The following is a 16369-nucleotide window of genomic DNA, read 5'->3' on the forward strand; positions in this document are numbered from 1 at the left end:
GAGACTCCTATGGAGCTGTCTCTGGAAACTAGAGGGCATTGGGAAGTAAGGTATTCACTCGCAGGAGGGGAGGGTAGGCAGTTTAAATTGGGGAAGGGGCCAGGGTGGATAGGTGAACTTTGCTTTAACTCTCCAGTATTTACCAAAAACCTAAAATATCAGTTTTCAAGAAACAACTTGCCTTCTCATCCACAGTGTATTTCCTGTTAAAACTCCAATGTTTGAGGCTCCCATGGAATGACAGCATTTGAGAGACAAGTCCGGGCAGTCCGAGTTAATAAATATGTAACGGTAACACAAAGGGCAAACGTTATTTGACTGTGAATAATACAAATTTCTTCTACATGGAAGATTCCCGTTAACAACACACAACTGATGAGCCGCTGTACATATTTGCTTTTCAGCAGTTCAAGGATGGCGTCAGGTTTTTAAGTGCTCCTAAGTGCTTTTATGAAACAAAAACCCAGCAGGGCCAAGAAGATTTACAGGTATACATTAAACATAGGGTTATTGGTTGTTGTTTAATGCAAATGATTTCTAGAAAAGTGCCATTACAACGTGAATGAATGATCTTCTGATACACAGCGCCAAAGCATTTGACCATTCATTTAGGCCTACACGATAGCATTTCACTTTTATATTTTCATTATCTCAAATGCCCAGAAGCATTCGCAATATATTCTCTTTCTGCTGACATTAAGATCATAGAACAGGTCAATTATTCAAATGCTGCTTAAAGCTTGTTAGAAAAAAAAATCTCTGGAGAAATCAGTTTTTTTTTTTTTATACTCACAAGTGTTTAAGGGATAAGTGTACTTATCCTTACACCACAGAAGACATGTCTGTGCTGCAATAGGCAGACAAGGGGGGTTATTTACGAAAGGCAAATCCACTTTGCACTGCAAGTGCACTTGGAAGTGCAGTCGCTGTAAATCCGAGGGGGGCATGCAAGTAAAATAAAAAGCAGCATTTTAGCTTGCACATGATTGGATGATAAATCAGCAGAGCTTCCCCTCATTTCAGATCTACCCCTCGGATTTACAGTGACTGCACTTCCAAGTGCACTTGTAATGCAAAGTAGATTTGCCTTTCGTAAATAACCCCCAATGAGCAGCCAAAGTACAAATAAGTAGTGTAGTAATTAGAGTTAATCATAAATTTCAAATGATGCTAGATTCAGGGGAAAAAATTATGAATTCGGATGCCCCAAGCCAAATTCAGATTTCAGTGTTTTATTCACAGTTAAGCCTCGTACACGCGGTCTGATTATTGGATTTTTGTCAAAAGGGCATGTGCCAGGATCTTGTCTTGCATACTATTATTATTATATTATATTATTCAAGCAAATTGTCGTTCGACAACACAAACGTAGTGACGTACTATAAGAGTATAAAGAGGAAGTTCATTTTTCAAGCGCCACCCTTTGGGCCCCTTCTGCTAATTTCATGTTAGTAGAAGTTTGGTGAGCGTTGATTCACGATTTTCAGATCGCACAAAACGAATGCCTTTAAACCGCTTCCCGACCGCCTGATGCAGATATACGCACGCCTGCGGAGAGCTTCATGAGCGTGACTCGATGTCCGCAGGGATACCCGCGATCGTCTCACGGAGAGGAAGAATGGGGAAATGCTAATGTAAACAAGCTTCCTGTAATCAGGAGCAGTGATCAGTGTTGTGTCACACACAGCCCCTCCCCCCACAGTTAGAATCACTCCCTAGGACACACTTTACCCCTACAGCGCCACCTAGTGGTTAACCCCTTCACTGCCAGTCACATTTACACAGTAATCAATAGACATGTGCACACTGAAATTTTTTGTTTCGGAATTTAGTTTTCGTCCGAAAAATAAATGTATTTAGTTACTCCTGAAATTAGTTTTTATTTATTTTGTTTTGTTAAAAAATGCATTCGTCCGAAAATCCGAAATAATTAAGGTTGAATCTGTCATTGAAGGCTTATGGTGTCTGTCAAATGTTCTAAGAAGATTCGACGCAGTAGCTAAACTGTACAACGGTGCAAGAAAATAGAAGTATGGCTGGAAATCCTCAATGTATACAGCAACTCATCCCAATTATTGAACAAAATTTTGTAAATCGGGATAGAAAGAGGGGATTATGACGGTGCCAAAAGATGCAAAATTACAAAAAAGAAAGTACATAAAATATTAATAAATGTTATTTACATAGAACAACCATGGACATCAAAGATATACAGTAAGTGTAAACAGACAGTACATAAAATAAAAATTTATGAGAAAGGAGGGTAAAGAACAGGCCTTGGTGTTTATAAGGCCACTGATACAGGTACTCAAATCCTACATGTTTCACCAAGACATTGGCTTCCTCAGGGAAATGATATAGGCCTGTGCCAATATTGAAGGTTCTAAGTGAGAAAACAAAAAAAAACATAAGATATACAATTCGAATTCCAATGTAATACATTTTAACCTATATATTTGCACCTGAATGCATGACAGTGACTATAAACCATCCCCGGCCGAGGGATCTATAAATGTGTCACAATTGTATATCTTATGTTTTTTTTGTTTTCTCACTTAGAACCTTCAATATTGGCACAGCATCTTTGAAGCAGCATTTTGGATACATGCTACAGATGCACCACTTTACAGGCAGAGTAAGGCCCCCCAAAGTTAAGCAATTTTGCATTTTTAGAGGCACTTTTCCTTTTTCATTTTTGGGGTTGTTCAAATTGGTGACATTGATATATGTCCCTTAGGGTGGGACCTGGGCCCCCATACCCATTTTAAGGCCAATAACTAGAAGATAAGCCAGCCAAGTGGGGACTAGCAAAATTAACAAGTCAGTTCTCATATACTGCAATGGTATTTGTTGTATAACTTTTGCCCATGTTAGGCTCTTTGTTTGCCCCCCTGCACTGGGGAGGTGGGGGGGGGGGGTGTTTGTCCCATCTGTAATTTTGCAGCATGTTGGTTGATGTGCTTAATTTTGGACAGGGGTGGCTTATTTTGTGCTAGCTGCATGTGGGTTGATCTGGGCATGCTCAGGGCCTTTTATTGTTTTTCCAGCTTTTTGTGTGTGAACAGCACTTGGATGTTTCTGGGCATGCTCAGAGAGTTGTTTTTTGGTTTAGTAATTTATGGACATCCTTAACAGGTTTACCCACTTTAAAGTTCAGTCTCTAAACTGGGTGAACTTGCATTTTGTGTGTTTCATGGACTGTGTTTTCAATTGCCTTATTTGCATGCAAACCTATGTTTTATAAAGCTTGCGGATAGCATTCTTTACCTTGCCCCGAAAAGAGGCAAGATTGTGTGTGTGGGTGTCCTTATAGAGTTTGTAACACATGTATTTTCTCTTTGTATTTTGTTTGTTATCTCTTTGCAACAAATGTGTTTTAGAGCATTTTTTTTACTTTGGTTTATTGTATTTTTTTGGGTGGTGGGGGGTGATATTTTTCCCTGAAATATTTTTGATGTTGTCAATGTGTGTTGTTTGTATGTTGTTTAACTTTGATTTAATTGTCTGTGCTGCTTAATTTTGCAAAATCTTCCTCAAGCTATTGTGACTACTAAATGTTTAAATCCATGAGAGACTGTCGGCGCAGTCCTTATAACTCCTATTAATTTCCTCTGCAAAATGGTCAGACCTCAAAACCATATTCTGTTAGTGTCTCAAATTAGTTTAACCACTTGCCGCCCGCCCTATTACAAATTGACGGCGGCAAAGTGGTTTCATTATCCTAACCCGACGTCATATGACGTGATTAGGATAATAAGCCGCTGCGCGCCCCCGGGGGCGCGCATCGCGGCGATCGTTGTTGCGGGGTGTCAGTCTGACACCCGGCAACTACGATCTCGGTAAAGAGTCTCCGACGGAGACTCTTTACCATGTGATCAGCCGTGTCCAATCACGGCTGATCACAGTGTAAATGGGAAGAGCCGGTGATCGGCTTTCCCTCACTCGCGTCTGTCAGACGCGAGTAGAGGAGAGCCGATCGGCTGCTCCTCTGACAGGGGGGGTCTGTGCTGATCGATTATCAGCACAGCCCCCCCGAGGATGCCCACACTGGACCACCAGGGACACCACTAGACCACCAGGGAAAAGGTAATAAAAATACATAATCCTCCCTAGACCACCAGGGTGCCAGTCAGCACAATGGGTGCCAATCAGTGCCCATAATGGATGCCAATCAGTGGCCACAATGGGCATCACTGATTGGCATGCATTATTGTTTGGCACTGATTGGCATCCATTACTATAACACCGATGCCGCCTATAAGTGCCCACCTGTGCCGCCTATGAGTGCCCACCTGTGCCGCCTGAGTGCCCACCTGTGCCGCCTATCCATGCCCACCTGTGCCGCCTATCTATGCCCACCTGTGCCGCCTATCTATGCCCACCTGTGCCGCCTATCCATGCCCACCTGTGCCGCCTATCCATGCCCATCCGTGCCGCCCATCCGTGCCAGCTATCAGTGCCAATTTGTGCCACCTATCAGTGTCCGTCCGTGTCGCCCATCCGTGTCGCCCATCCGTGTCGCCCATCAGTGCCGCCTATCAGTGCCGCCTATCAGTGCCACTTCATTGGTGCCCATCAGTGCCACCTTATCAGTGCCCATCAGTGTAGCCCCATCAGTGCCCATCAGTGAAGGAGAAAACATACTTATTTACAAAGTTTTGAAACTGAAACAAAAAAAAACATTTTTTTTTTCAAAATTTTCGGTATTTTTTTATTTGTAGCGCAAAAAATAAAAACCGTAGAGGTGATCAAATACCACCAAAAGAAAGCTCTATTTGTGGGAAAAAAATGATAAAAATTTCATTTGGGTACAGTGTAGCATGACCGCGCAATTGTCATTCAAAGTGTGACAGCGCTGAAAGCTCAAAATTGGTCTGGGCAGGAAGGTGTTTAAGTGCCCTGTATTGAAGTGGTTAACTTTGCAAAGACACATTCCCAAGTTCAACTGTGATGCATGTCAATGGCCCAGTCCTGGAAAATCTGCATCTGCTTTACTATTAATTTACCTAAAAATTGATTTCCTTCAGCTAGATGTGCGACCGTTGTGTGTGCAGAGGTATGCACCTGTGGTGCATATCTGGAAGTGGTGGCCAGCACACAGGAATGATGTCACACCCCTACAGGAAGTTGCTTGTACTGCTGCTAATTTCTTACCACCACCATGCCCTGCTCACTGTTCTCTGAGGAAGAGATGATCCTTATTTGCAAATTAAGCTTTTTTTTTTTTTTAACATGGGGTGGTATTTGTGTGGGTCCCTAACACAAATTCATACATACTCGGGCCAATTTGGACCGGATCCGATTTACCTACCAGCATGTTTTTAGAGTGTGGGAGGAAACTGGAGGAAACCCACACGGGCACAGGGAGAACATGCAAATTCCAGGCAGATGGTGTCGTGGGTGGGATTTGAACCAGTGACCCTTTTTGCTGCTAGGTGAAAGTGCTAACCACTACACCACTGTGCTGCCCAGATATATAGCTATAGATGTAGGTTCCTGTGTCAACCAACAGAGAGAAGTTGGGTAGATGCCACACTCTCAATTCTGGCGGCATAATAATGGTCTAGCACAGACTACGGCCCTCCAGTTGTTCAGGATTTACACTTCCCATCATGCCTAGTCATGTCTGTGAATGTCAGAGTTTTGCAATGCCTCATGGAATGTTCAATTCCGCAACAGCTGGAGAGCCATAGTTTGAAGATTCCTGATCACTCTACCATATCTTGAAAAAGGGTGGGTTCTCATGTGCCTTGTATAATGCCCAAGAAATATCTTTAGAAAAATACAAGTGGGTCATGGCACATCTACATTCCAAATTTGCCACTTAAGATGGTCATGCATTATGCAATCCGACTGGCCAATCTCTGTACAACTCAATATTTCAGCAAAATAGGTAATAGGAAGATGCACTTGAACAATTAATTCAAATTATAGCAAATCAAACACTAAATCTATTTTTTTAATCAGACTGATTGCAGTGTATGGTCACCTTTAAAAATTAAGATCTGAAAATATAAATTTATTGGGTTTAGAAACATTTCTCTGTTTGTTGTTTTTTTTATTGCACCGTACACCTGGAGCAAGAAACAGTCTTTATGTATAATGAAAGCGGAAACGAGCCACCAGCAGTTGTACATGCGCGCCCCCCTACGCGGAAGTGTTAAAGTAAACTTACCCATCCATGCATGTCTCCATGCTTTATTTTGTTGAGAAATCACTTACAAAAATACCCGCAGCATTTCTAGCCATGAGCATCTTGAGTAAGGGCAGATGATTTATGTAGCATTTACTTCCTGGAATCCATCTGCCCTTAGCTCAGGCATGCAGACAGGAGAGTGCACTTAGGCGAGAAAGCACCTTCTCAAGATGAAAGAAATAAAATGCCCATGAAGACTCCTGGAATGTATGAGATCATTTTGGCTTAGGCCAGAAACCAGGAAGAATTGTAAAAAAAAAAAATAATTAAAACAAGTAAATATAATATACCTTCCTATTTATTTACTCATGCTAGCAGCATAAGTATTAAAATAGTTAATATTGATTCAGAGAGTTTAGTTGCACATTAATGTATTTATCTTTGAATGAATGAAAACACCTGCCCACCACCATCCCTTATAAGAGAGTGGAGAGATTGTAAATCTTATATGAGAACACAGCGCACCTGGCACTATGATATGCCAATATCAGAACACAGCACGGTGTACTGCAGCTTTTAATGGACGTAAGTTCTAAACTGTAAATCTAGCCAATTTTTTCTTTTCTATTTTAGTTTTGAAGAATAGTTAAAAAAAAAAAAATCAGTTTTTCTATTGCTTAATTTGTCACATTCATGACCTATTCTGTCCCAGTTACAGCTACCACAGCACCAGTATGCAGGAGTAGTATACAAAGGTAAACATGCGGTAGCACACAAAAAAAAAGCGTATCCATATCATATCTGTAAAGAGGTAATACATCTACAATAAACCTGATTAAAAGAAAAAAAAACCTTTAAAGTCAAACTCCAGGCAAATATTTTAACCACTTGCCGACCACCACACGCAGATATACATCAGCACAATGGCAGCGGTGGGCAAATGGGCGTACCTGTACATCCCCTTTAAGAGCAAGAGAAAGCAGGCATGTGTGCCCGGCGCACACAGTGTGACCTGCCCGCGGGACCGGCAGACTCAATGTTCGCCGGTCTCCCGGCGATCGTGTCACAGAGCCTCAGAATGGGGAAGTGCCTGTGTAAACAAGGCATTTCCCCGTTCTGTTTTGTCAAATGACAGAGATCACCGCTCCCTGTCATCGGGAGCGGTGATCGCTGTTGTGCGACCTGTAGCCCCCCCCCCCCCCACAGCTAGAATCACTCCCTAGGACACACTTAACCCCTTCAGCAAGCCCAGTGGTTAACCCCTTCACTGCCAGTGTCATTTACACAGGAATCAGTGCATTTGTATAGCACTGATTGCTGTATAAATGACAATGGTCCTAAAAATGTGTCAAAAATGTCCTATTTGTCCACCATAATGTCGCAGTCACGATAAAAATCGCAGATCGCCGCCATTACTAGTAAAAAAAAAAATTATTAATAAAAATGCCATAAAACTATCCCCTATTTTGTAAACGCTATAACTTTTGCGCAAACCAATCAATAATCACTTATTGCAATTTTTTTTAACCAAAGATATGTAGAAGAAAACTTATCAGCCTAAACTGAGGAATACAATTTTTTTTATATATTTTTGGGGGATATTTATTATAGCAAAATGTAAAAAATATTGCGTTTTTTTCAAAATTTACGCTTTTTTTGTTTATAGTGCAACAAATAAAAACCGCAGGGGTGATCAAATACAACCAAAAGAAAGCTCTATTTGTGGGAAAGAAAGGACGTAAATTTTGTTTGGGAGCCACGCCGCACGGCCGCACAATTGTCAGTGCCGAATCACAAAAAGTGCTCTGGTCTTTGGCATGCAAAATGGTCCGGGGCTTAAGTGGTTAAAGAGGAAGGTAAGTCCACTTTTTAACTTGTACCTATAATAAGGCTTACCTGTAGGTACAGTGAATATCTTCTAAACTTGCATTGTTTAGGAGAAATTCACATGGGATGCAGCCAGTGATGTCATCGGCGCATGCGCTCTGAAGGAACAGCAAACGCTACCCAGAGCATCCATACAGCCCGCAAACCCAGAAGGGTGAAGATGGAAGCACGGGGAGTGGTGACAGCACTGCTCTAGACGTAGGGTTGGCACCTCATCCTTTTAAATCTGAACACATATGAATTGCACAGGTTCTGAGGCTGATTTAATGCAGATAAGGCACCAAGTGAGTTTAATTACCACCCTAATCAGCCACATAACGTGTATAATTAAATCGGAGGTCTGCCCACCGCTGCAAAAATTAAAAGCCAGCAGCTACACATACTGCAGCTGCTGACTTTTAATAATTGGACACTTACCTGTCCTGGAATCCAGCGATGTTGGCACCGCAGCTGATGTTTCCATCAGTTGGGTGCTGCCGCCTCCATTGCGAATAAGGGAATCCGGCAGTGTAGCCTCACGACTACACCACCGGATTCCCTAGTATGCAGCATAGTACATAATGACTTAAACCTGCAGGGGGCCCTTTTTTATATTTTTGTAGTATTTTACTACCACTTTAATTAGCTGACGTTTGCCTTTAATTTGTTAGTCAGGTCCATCTAAATCTGCTAGTACATCTAAAGCCCCATACACACGATTGGACTTTTTGACAACAAACATGCAAATTAGCTGTTTTAAGGCGACATCCGACCGTGTGTACGATCCATTGGACAAACTTTTTTGATTTTCATCGGACTTTTGTTGCCGGAAAGTTTGTCCGTTCGCACAGCCAACAAAAGTCAGATGAAAATCAAAAAAGTTTGTCCAATGGATCGTACACACGGTCGGATGTCGCCTTAAAACAGCTAATTTGCATGTTTGTTGTCAAAAAGTCCAATCGTGTGTATGGGGCTTTAGATGTACTAGCAGATTTAGATGGACCTGACTAACAAATTAAAGGCAAACGTCAGCTAATTAAAGTGGTAGTAAAATACTACAAAAATATAAAAAAGGGCCCCCTGCAGGTTTAAGTCATTATGACTTTTGTTGGCTGTGCGAACGGACAAAATTTCCGGCAACAAAAGTCTGATGGAGCAAAGTCCTATCGTGTGTACAGAAAACCATAGGACTTTTGTACAAAGTACAAACACGTATGCTCAGAACCAATACAAAAGATCAGACAATAATACAGAAGTTGATCAAAGAGTGGCGATAAAAAGCAGAAAAACCACATGATTTGGTGAAAGTTGGCTGAGAAAGTCCTGCCGTGTGTATGCAATACAAGTTCACAGCCAACGCCCTTTGGACAGAAATCCACAGGAAAGTTTGTTTGAAGTCCAATGATGTGTGTTAGGCTTAAGAAGGAGTTAAAAATTGTATCTCTAATTATCATTCCAGCAGAAGCAATCCTCTAATTACAGAAAACATGATTCAAGCCAATTACTATGTCACAGATGGGCGCTGAAGCAACTACTGTACATTCTCCTAAATCCGGTCCATATGGGGGAAGTTCCTTGAATCAGATCCCTCAGCTTGGCCACAAGCGCATCTTTCTGCATATTGATCGCAGCAGCAATCTGTAAGTTCATCTTCTGCTATTTTCATCATGTAAAGCTTGTGAATATAAGAGCGGTTATTAAGTCCCCCCTCCATGTCACCGTTAACTAGAAGACTGACAACTAAAGTCACCTTCAGACTATCTTGCATATAAGCAGAGAAAATGAAGCCATTATTCCTAATGTCGATCTCCTGTCGTCGCGTCGGCGCGTTTGTCTATACTTTATTTTTAGAGCCACGTTTCTCTGCTAATTGCAAACCGGGAAAAAAAAATTAGATTTGGAAGAATAAAAAATAATTAGTAGATTTTCAGCTAGTCATTATCTCTCTGAAGAAGTCATTGGAAAATCAGGAACACATTTTACAGACTTAGTAATGATGCGGCTGCGGAGTGACTCCCAGCATCAGCGTGCCAGGTGTGTGTTAAATATTTTATTGTTTTAGTTATCAACAGCATCACTTGGAATTAAAGCATTATAGTGTGGATGGCAAACATATTCTGCAATTATGTGTCATGCCCTGAATCATAATATATTGCTTTGGCGGCACTATTCAGGAAGCTCATTTGGATGCTAGTGGTATGGTAACCGAGAAGATAAGAGAATGTTTCCTTAAGATGAAAAAAAACAGTAATAAATATGGAAGGTTAAAAATGATCTCCAATTGTCGACTAAAATTGTGTGGTATGTTTTTGGTAAATCTAGGCATCAACTGATGTATTAAATCCAAAAAGGCCAATTTTTCTCATTTCCAAAACCTCTCGCTGAGTAACCAATTAACCATTGGTCTCAACCAACCCTTAAACAGCCTCACAGACCCAGCCTCTTTCTGAGATTTGTTGTTTACAAGTTAAAAACTGTTTGTTTTTTTTCTGCATGAAAATTACTTAGAACCCCCAAACATTATACATTTTTTTTATAACACCCTAGAGAATAAAATGGCAGTCGTCGCAATACTCTCTGTCACACCGTATTTGCACAGCGGTCTTACAAGCGCACTTTTTTTGGAAAAAATATATTTTTTGAATATAAAAATAAGACAACAGTAAAGTTAGCCCAATTTTTTTTTTCATGTTGTGAAAGATAATGTTTCACTGAGTAAATTGATACCCAACATGTCACGCTTCAAAATTGCACCTGCTCATGGGATGGCGACAAACTTATACCCTTAATCTCCATAGGAGACGTTTAAAAAATTCTACAGGTTGCATGTTTTGAGTTACAGAGAAGGTCTAGGGCTTTAATTCAACTGGTGGGGAAAAGTGTCAATAAAAAAACACATGTAGCGCACGTATTTTCTAAATCTAAGTTTGTCTGAAACAGCAGTTTGGTTCAGACTAATTGTGCTTAGGTTCTGGCTTCTGTACCAGTTTGGCTGGTTTGCGTTCATTTCCACTTGACCGTGGGTGTCGCTGTCACCACCGGTAAGTGTTGGAAATATAACAAGCCAAATGTATTGGGTACCCCTTTTACTCAGAAACAGCCCCGTGGGAGTGGTCTACCAGCTGCGCATTCTGGGTAAGGGTATTTAAGGTACTGACGCCATTTTGAGGGGTCTCTTTTTGGGGTTCGTTTTCCCCGACCTCATGGCCCTCCTGGTCTGAGGTGTGTGCTGCCTTAATCAGTGTCTCAGGGCCGGCTGGCCTGAGGCTCTGCAACTTAAGGGTAGGCCCAGAGGCTCTGGGGCCTACTGATCCAGAGATGATCCTGTGCTGCCTTGCCTTCGGGGAGAAGCCAAGCAACTGGAGGATCCAGGGGAGGACTTTTCTGAGGAGGACCGAGCAATAAGGCTGGTGCCTCATGGAGAAGCCTGGAGACTCAGTTGGAGGATGCATCCTGAGTTGCTTACCGTACAGTATCGTCTGGTCTGCTGAAAGATTCAGGCACTGTGGGGAAATTCTTTAACCACTTAAGGACTGCCGTATTGCCATTATACGTCATCGCAATGGCACAGGCAGGCACAAGCACGTAGATGTACATGCCTGCCTTCCAGCGGGTGGGGGGTCCGATCGGACCCCCTCCCGCTGGATACGGGAGCGATCCGTGATGAGGGGATGGCCGTTGGTTTCTGGCCACCCCCTCTGGATCGCTCCAGGCCAGTGACGAACTTCCTCCCTGTATTGTTTACACAGGAAGGAGGAAGTGATGTCATTCTCCTCGGGGCGGTCTTTTTGACCGGACTATGAGGAGAAGACTAAAAGTAAGTGCACCAAAACACTACACTGACACATAGGTACACATAGGTACACAACCCCCCCCCCGATCCCCCCCCCCGATCGCCCCCCGATCCCCCTCCGCCCCCCCTCCCCCCCAGTCACAGTGTCACTGATTGCATTGATCATTTCTTTACTGATCACTGCATTCAGTGTCAGTTGTAAAAGTAAAAACTATCAGGGCAGTTAGTGTTAGGTCCAGGGTAGCCCCCTATCACCCCCCAATAAAGATTTAACCCCCTGATTGCCCCTAGAGTTAACCCTTTCACCCCCTTTTGCCAGTGTCACTAAGCGATAATTTTTCTGATCGCTGCATCAGTGTCGCTAGTGTCGCTAGGTAGCTAGTTATTTTTTTAGGTTCACCGCCAGGTTTTTATATTGCTAGGTACCCCGATATACTACCCAATAATGGTTTCAACATCCTGATTGCCCCTAGTTAACCCTTTCACCCCCTTTTGCCACTGTCACTAAGCGATCATTTTTCTGATCGCTGCATCAGTGTCGCTACTGTCGCTAGGTAGCTAGTTATTTTTTTAGGATCACCGCCAGGTTTTTATAGCGCTAGGTACCCCGATATACTACCCAATAATGGTTTTAACATCCTGATTGCCCCTAGTTAACCCTTTCACCCCCTTTTGCCACTGTCACTAAGCGATCATTTTTCTGATCGCTGCATTAGTGTCGCTACTGTCGCTAGGTAGCTAGTTATTTTTTTAGGTTCACCGCCAGGTTTTTATATCGCTAGGTACCCCGATATACTACCCAATAATGGTTTTAACATCCTGATTGCCCCTAGTTAACCCTTTCACCCCCTTTTGCCACTGTCACTAAGCGATCATTTTTCTGATCGCTGCATCATTGTCGCTACTGTCGCTAGGTAGCTAGTTATTTTTTTAGGTTCACCGCCAGGTTTTTATAGCGCTAGGTACCCCGATATACTACCCAATAATGGTTTTAACATCCTGATTGCCCCTAGTTAACCCTTTCACCCCCTTTTGCCAGTGTCACTAAGCGATCATTTTTCTGATCGCTGCATCAGTGTCGCTACTGTCGCTAGGTAGCTAGTTATTTTTTTAGGTTCACCGCCAGGTTTTTATAGCACTAGGTACCCCGATATACTACCCAATAATGGTTTTAACCCCCTGATTGCCCCTAGTTAACCCTTTCACCAGCGATCACAGTATAAGTGTCACTGGTGACGCTGGTTAGCCAGTTAGTTATTTTGGTTCCCCGTCAGGTTTTTGTATAGCGCCAGGGACCCCCATATACTACCTAATAAAAATCTGAACCCCCTGATTGCCCCTAGTTAACCCTTTCACCACTGATCACCGTATAAGTGTTACGGGTGACTCTGGTTAGTTTGCTTTTTATAGCATCAGGGCACCCACCATTTATTACCCAATAAAGGTTTAACCCCCTGATCACCCGGCGGTTGATATCAATTAGGTTTTAGATTCAGGGTCTGCATCGCCCCACGCAGCGCTAGGTTAGTGCCAGTACCGCTAACACCCACGCGCAAAGCATACACCTCCCGTAGTGGTATAGAATCTGAACAGATCAATATCTGATCTGATCAGATCTATACTAGCGTCCCCAGCAGTTCAGGGTTCCAAAAAGACGCATTGTTAGCGGGATCAGCCCAGATACCTGCTAGCACCTGCGTTTTGCCCCTCTGCCCAGCCCACCCAAGTGCAGTATCGATCGATCACTGTCACTTACAAAACACTAAACACATAACTGCAGCGATCGCAGAGTCAGGCCTGATCCCTGCGATCGCTAACAGTTTTTTTGGTAGCATTTTATATTTAAATCCGGAAGGCAGTGCTTGGTTTTCGGGGTCCCGTACGTGGCTAGGCTCCCAAAAAGTCCCACACATGTGGTATCCCCGTACTCGGGAGAAGCAGCAGAATTTATTTTGGGGTGTAATTTGACTTCTGCCCATAGCATGTGTGAGCAATATATCATTTAGTGACAACTTTGTGCAAAAAAAAAAAAGTTTGTAATATTCCCGCAACTTTTGGCAAAATATAAAATATTCCATGGACTCAACATGCCTCTCAGTAAATAGCTTGGGGTGTCTACTTTCCAAAATGGGGTCATTTTGGGGGGTTTTGTGCTATTTTGGCATTTTATGGCCTTCGAAACTGTGATAGGTAGTGAGGAGTTAAATCAAAAATTTGCCCCCTTATGCCGCGTACACACGAGCGGACTTTTCAACATCCAAAGTCCGAAGGACTGAGTCCGTCAGACTATCCGATCGTGTGTGGGCTGCAACGGACTTTTGACTCGCCAAAGTCCGAAGGACTTTAGAATATGGAACATGCTTCAAATTTTTCCGAAGGAACTCCGCCGCACCCGGTCCCCTTCGAAAAATCCGCTCGTGTGTATGCTACTCCGACGGACTAAAACCAACGCTAGGGCAGCTATTGGCTACTGGCTATGAACTTCCTTATTCGAGCCGAGTCGTACGTCATCACGTTCGAATCCGTCGGAGTTTAGTGTGATCGTGTGTGGCCAAGTCCGCTCAGCCGAAAAGTCTGTCAGAACTCCGTCGGAATTCCAGCAGAACTCCAACGGAACTCCTTCGGAAGTCTGTCGGACATAAGTCCTCTCGTGTGTACGGGGCTTTAGAAATCCTGAAGGTGGTGATTGGTTTTCGGGGGTGCCGTGCACGACTAGACTTGCAAAAAGTCCCACACATGTGGTATCCCCATACTCGGGAGAAGTAGCGGAATATATTTTGGGGTGCAATTCCACATATAACCATGGCATGTGTGAGCAATATATCATTTAGTGACAACTTTTTGTAAAAAAAATTTTTTTTTTTTTTTTTGTCATTATTCAATCCCTTGGGACAAAAAAAAAAATATTCAATGGTCTCAACATGGCCCTCAGCAAATAGCTTGGGGTGTCTACTTTCCAAAATGGGGTCATTTGGGGGGGTTTTGTGCCATCTTGGCATTTTATGGCCTTCAAAACTGTGATAGGTAGTGATAGGTAGTGAGGAGTAAAATAAAAAATGTATGCCCTTAGAAATCCTGAAGGCGGTGCTTTGATTTCGGGGTCCCGTACGCGGCTAGGCTCCCAAAAAGTCCCACACATGTGGTATCCCCGTACTCAGGAGAAGCAGTAGAATGTATTTTGGGGTGTCATTTCACATATGCCCATAGCATGTGGGAGCAATATATCATTTAGTGACAACTTTGTGCAAAAAAAAAAAAAGTTTGTAATATTCCCGCAACTTGTGGCAAAATATAAAATATTCCATGGACTCAACATGCCTCTCAGTAAATAGCTTGGGGTGTCTTCTTTCCAAAATGGGGTCATTTTGGGGGGTTTTGTGCTATTTTGGCATTTTATGGCCTTCGAAACTGTGATAGGTAGTGAGGAGTTAAATCAAAAATTTGCACCCTTAGAAATCCTGAAGGTGGTGATTGGTTTTCGGGGTGCCGTGCGCGACTAGACTCCCAAAAAGTCCCACACATGTGGTATCCCCATACTCGGGAGAAGTAGCGGAATATATTTTGGGGTGCAATTCCACATATAACCATGGCATGTGTGAGCAATATATCATTTAGTGACAATTTTTTGTAAATTTATTTTTTTTTGTCATTATTCAATCCCTTAGGACAAAAAAAAATAAATATTCAATGGGCTCAACATACCCATCAGCAATTTCCTTGGGGTGTCTACTTTCCAAAATGGGGTCATTTGGGGGGGGTTTGTACTGCACTGCCATTTTAGCACCTCAAGAAATGAGATAGGCAGTCATAAATTAAAAGCTGTGTAAATTCCAGAAAATGTACTCTAGTTTGTAGACGCTATAACTTTTGCGCAAACCAAAAAATATACGCTTATTGACATTTTTTTTACTTAAAGACATGTGGCTGAATAAATTTTGCCCTCAATGTATGACTAAAATTTAGTTTATTCGATTTTTCTTATAACAAAAAGAAGAAAATATCTTTTTTTTTCAAAATTTTCGCTCTTTTTCCATTTATATCACAAAAAAAAAAATCGCAGAGGCAATCAAATACCATCAAAAGAAAGCTCTATTTGTGGGAAGAAAAGTACGCAAATTTCGTTTGGGTGCAATATTGCATGACTGCGCAATTACCAGTTAAAGCAGCGCAGTGCGAAATTGGAAAAAGACCTCTGGTCCTTAAGGTGTTTATTGGTCCGGGGCTGAAGTAGTTAATCTTTGCAACCAGAAGCTTATCATACCTTCCTGTGGCAGAAGACTGCATGACAAGATTGCTAAACTTATCAAGTCTGTGGCAGTGACTTTGTACGAGCATCTTGCCAGCTGCTAGGTCAGTGAGAGAGGCCTATCCGGTGATTGCTAGATCCAGCTTGTGGAAATTGTTGTCCTCTGAATCAAGGAAATACCTATAACCCGCAAAACTACGAAGATACCTGAATCCCCCTTACCCTCTATCCCTCTATCACAAAAGTGTGTGTTGTTGTTAAATAAACACCCAACAAAAGGAAAAAAAGACTAAGTGTCGGAGCCATATTCTTTAATCCACTATACACC

The sequence above is a fragment of the Lithobates pipiens genome, unplaced genomic scaffold (genome assembly GCF_037356315.1).
Source record: "Lithobates pipiens isolate NorthernLeopardFrog02 unplaced genomic scaffold, aLitPip1_a1.2 Scaffold_23, whole genome shotgun sequence".
NCBI classification, from domain to species: Eukaryota; Metazoa; Chordata; class Amphibia; order Anura; family Ranidae; genus Lithobates; species Lithobates pipiens.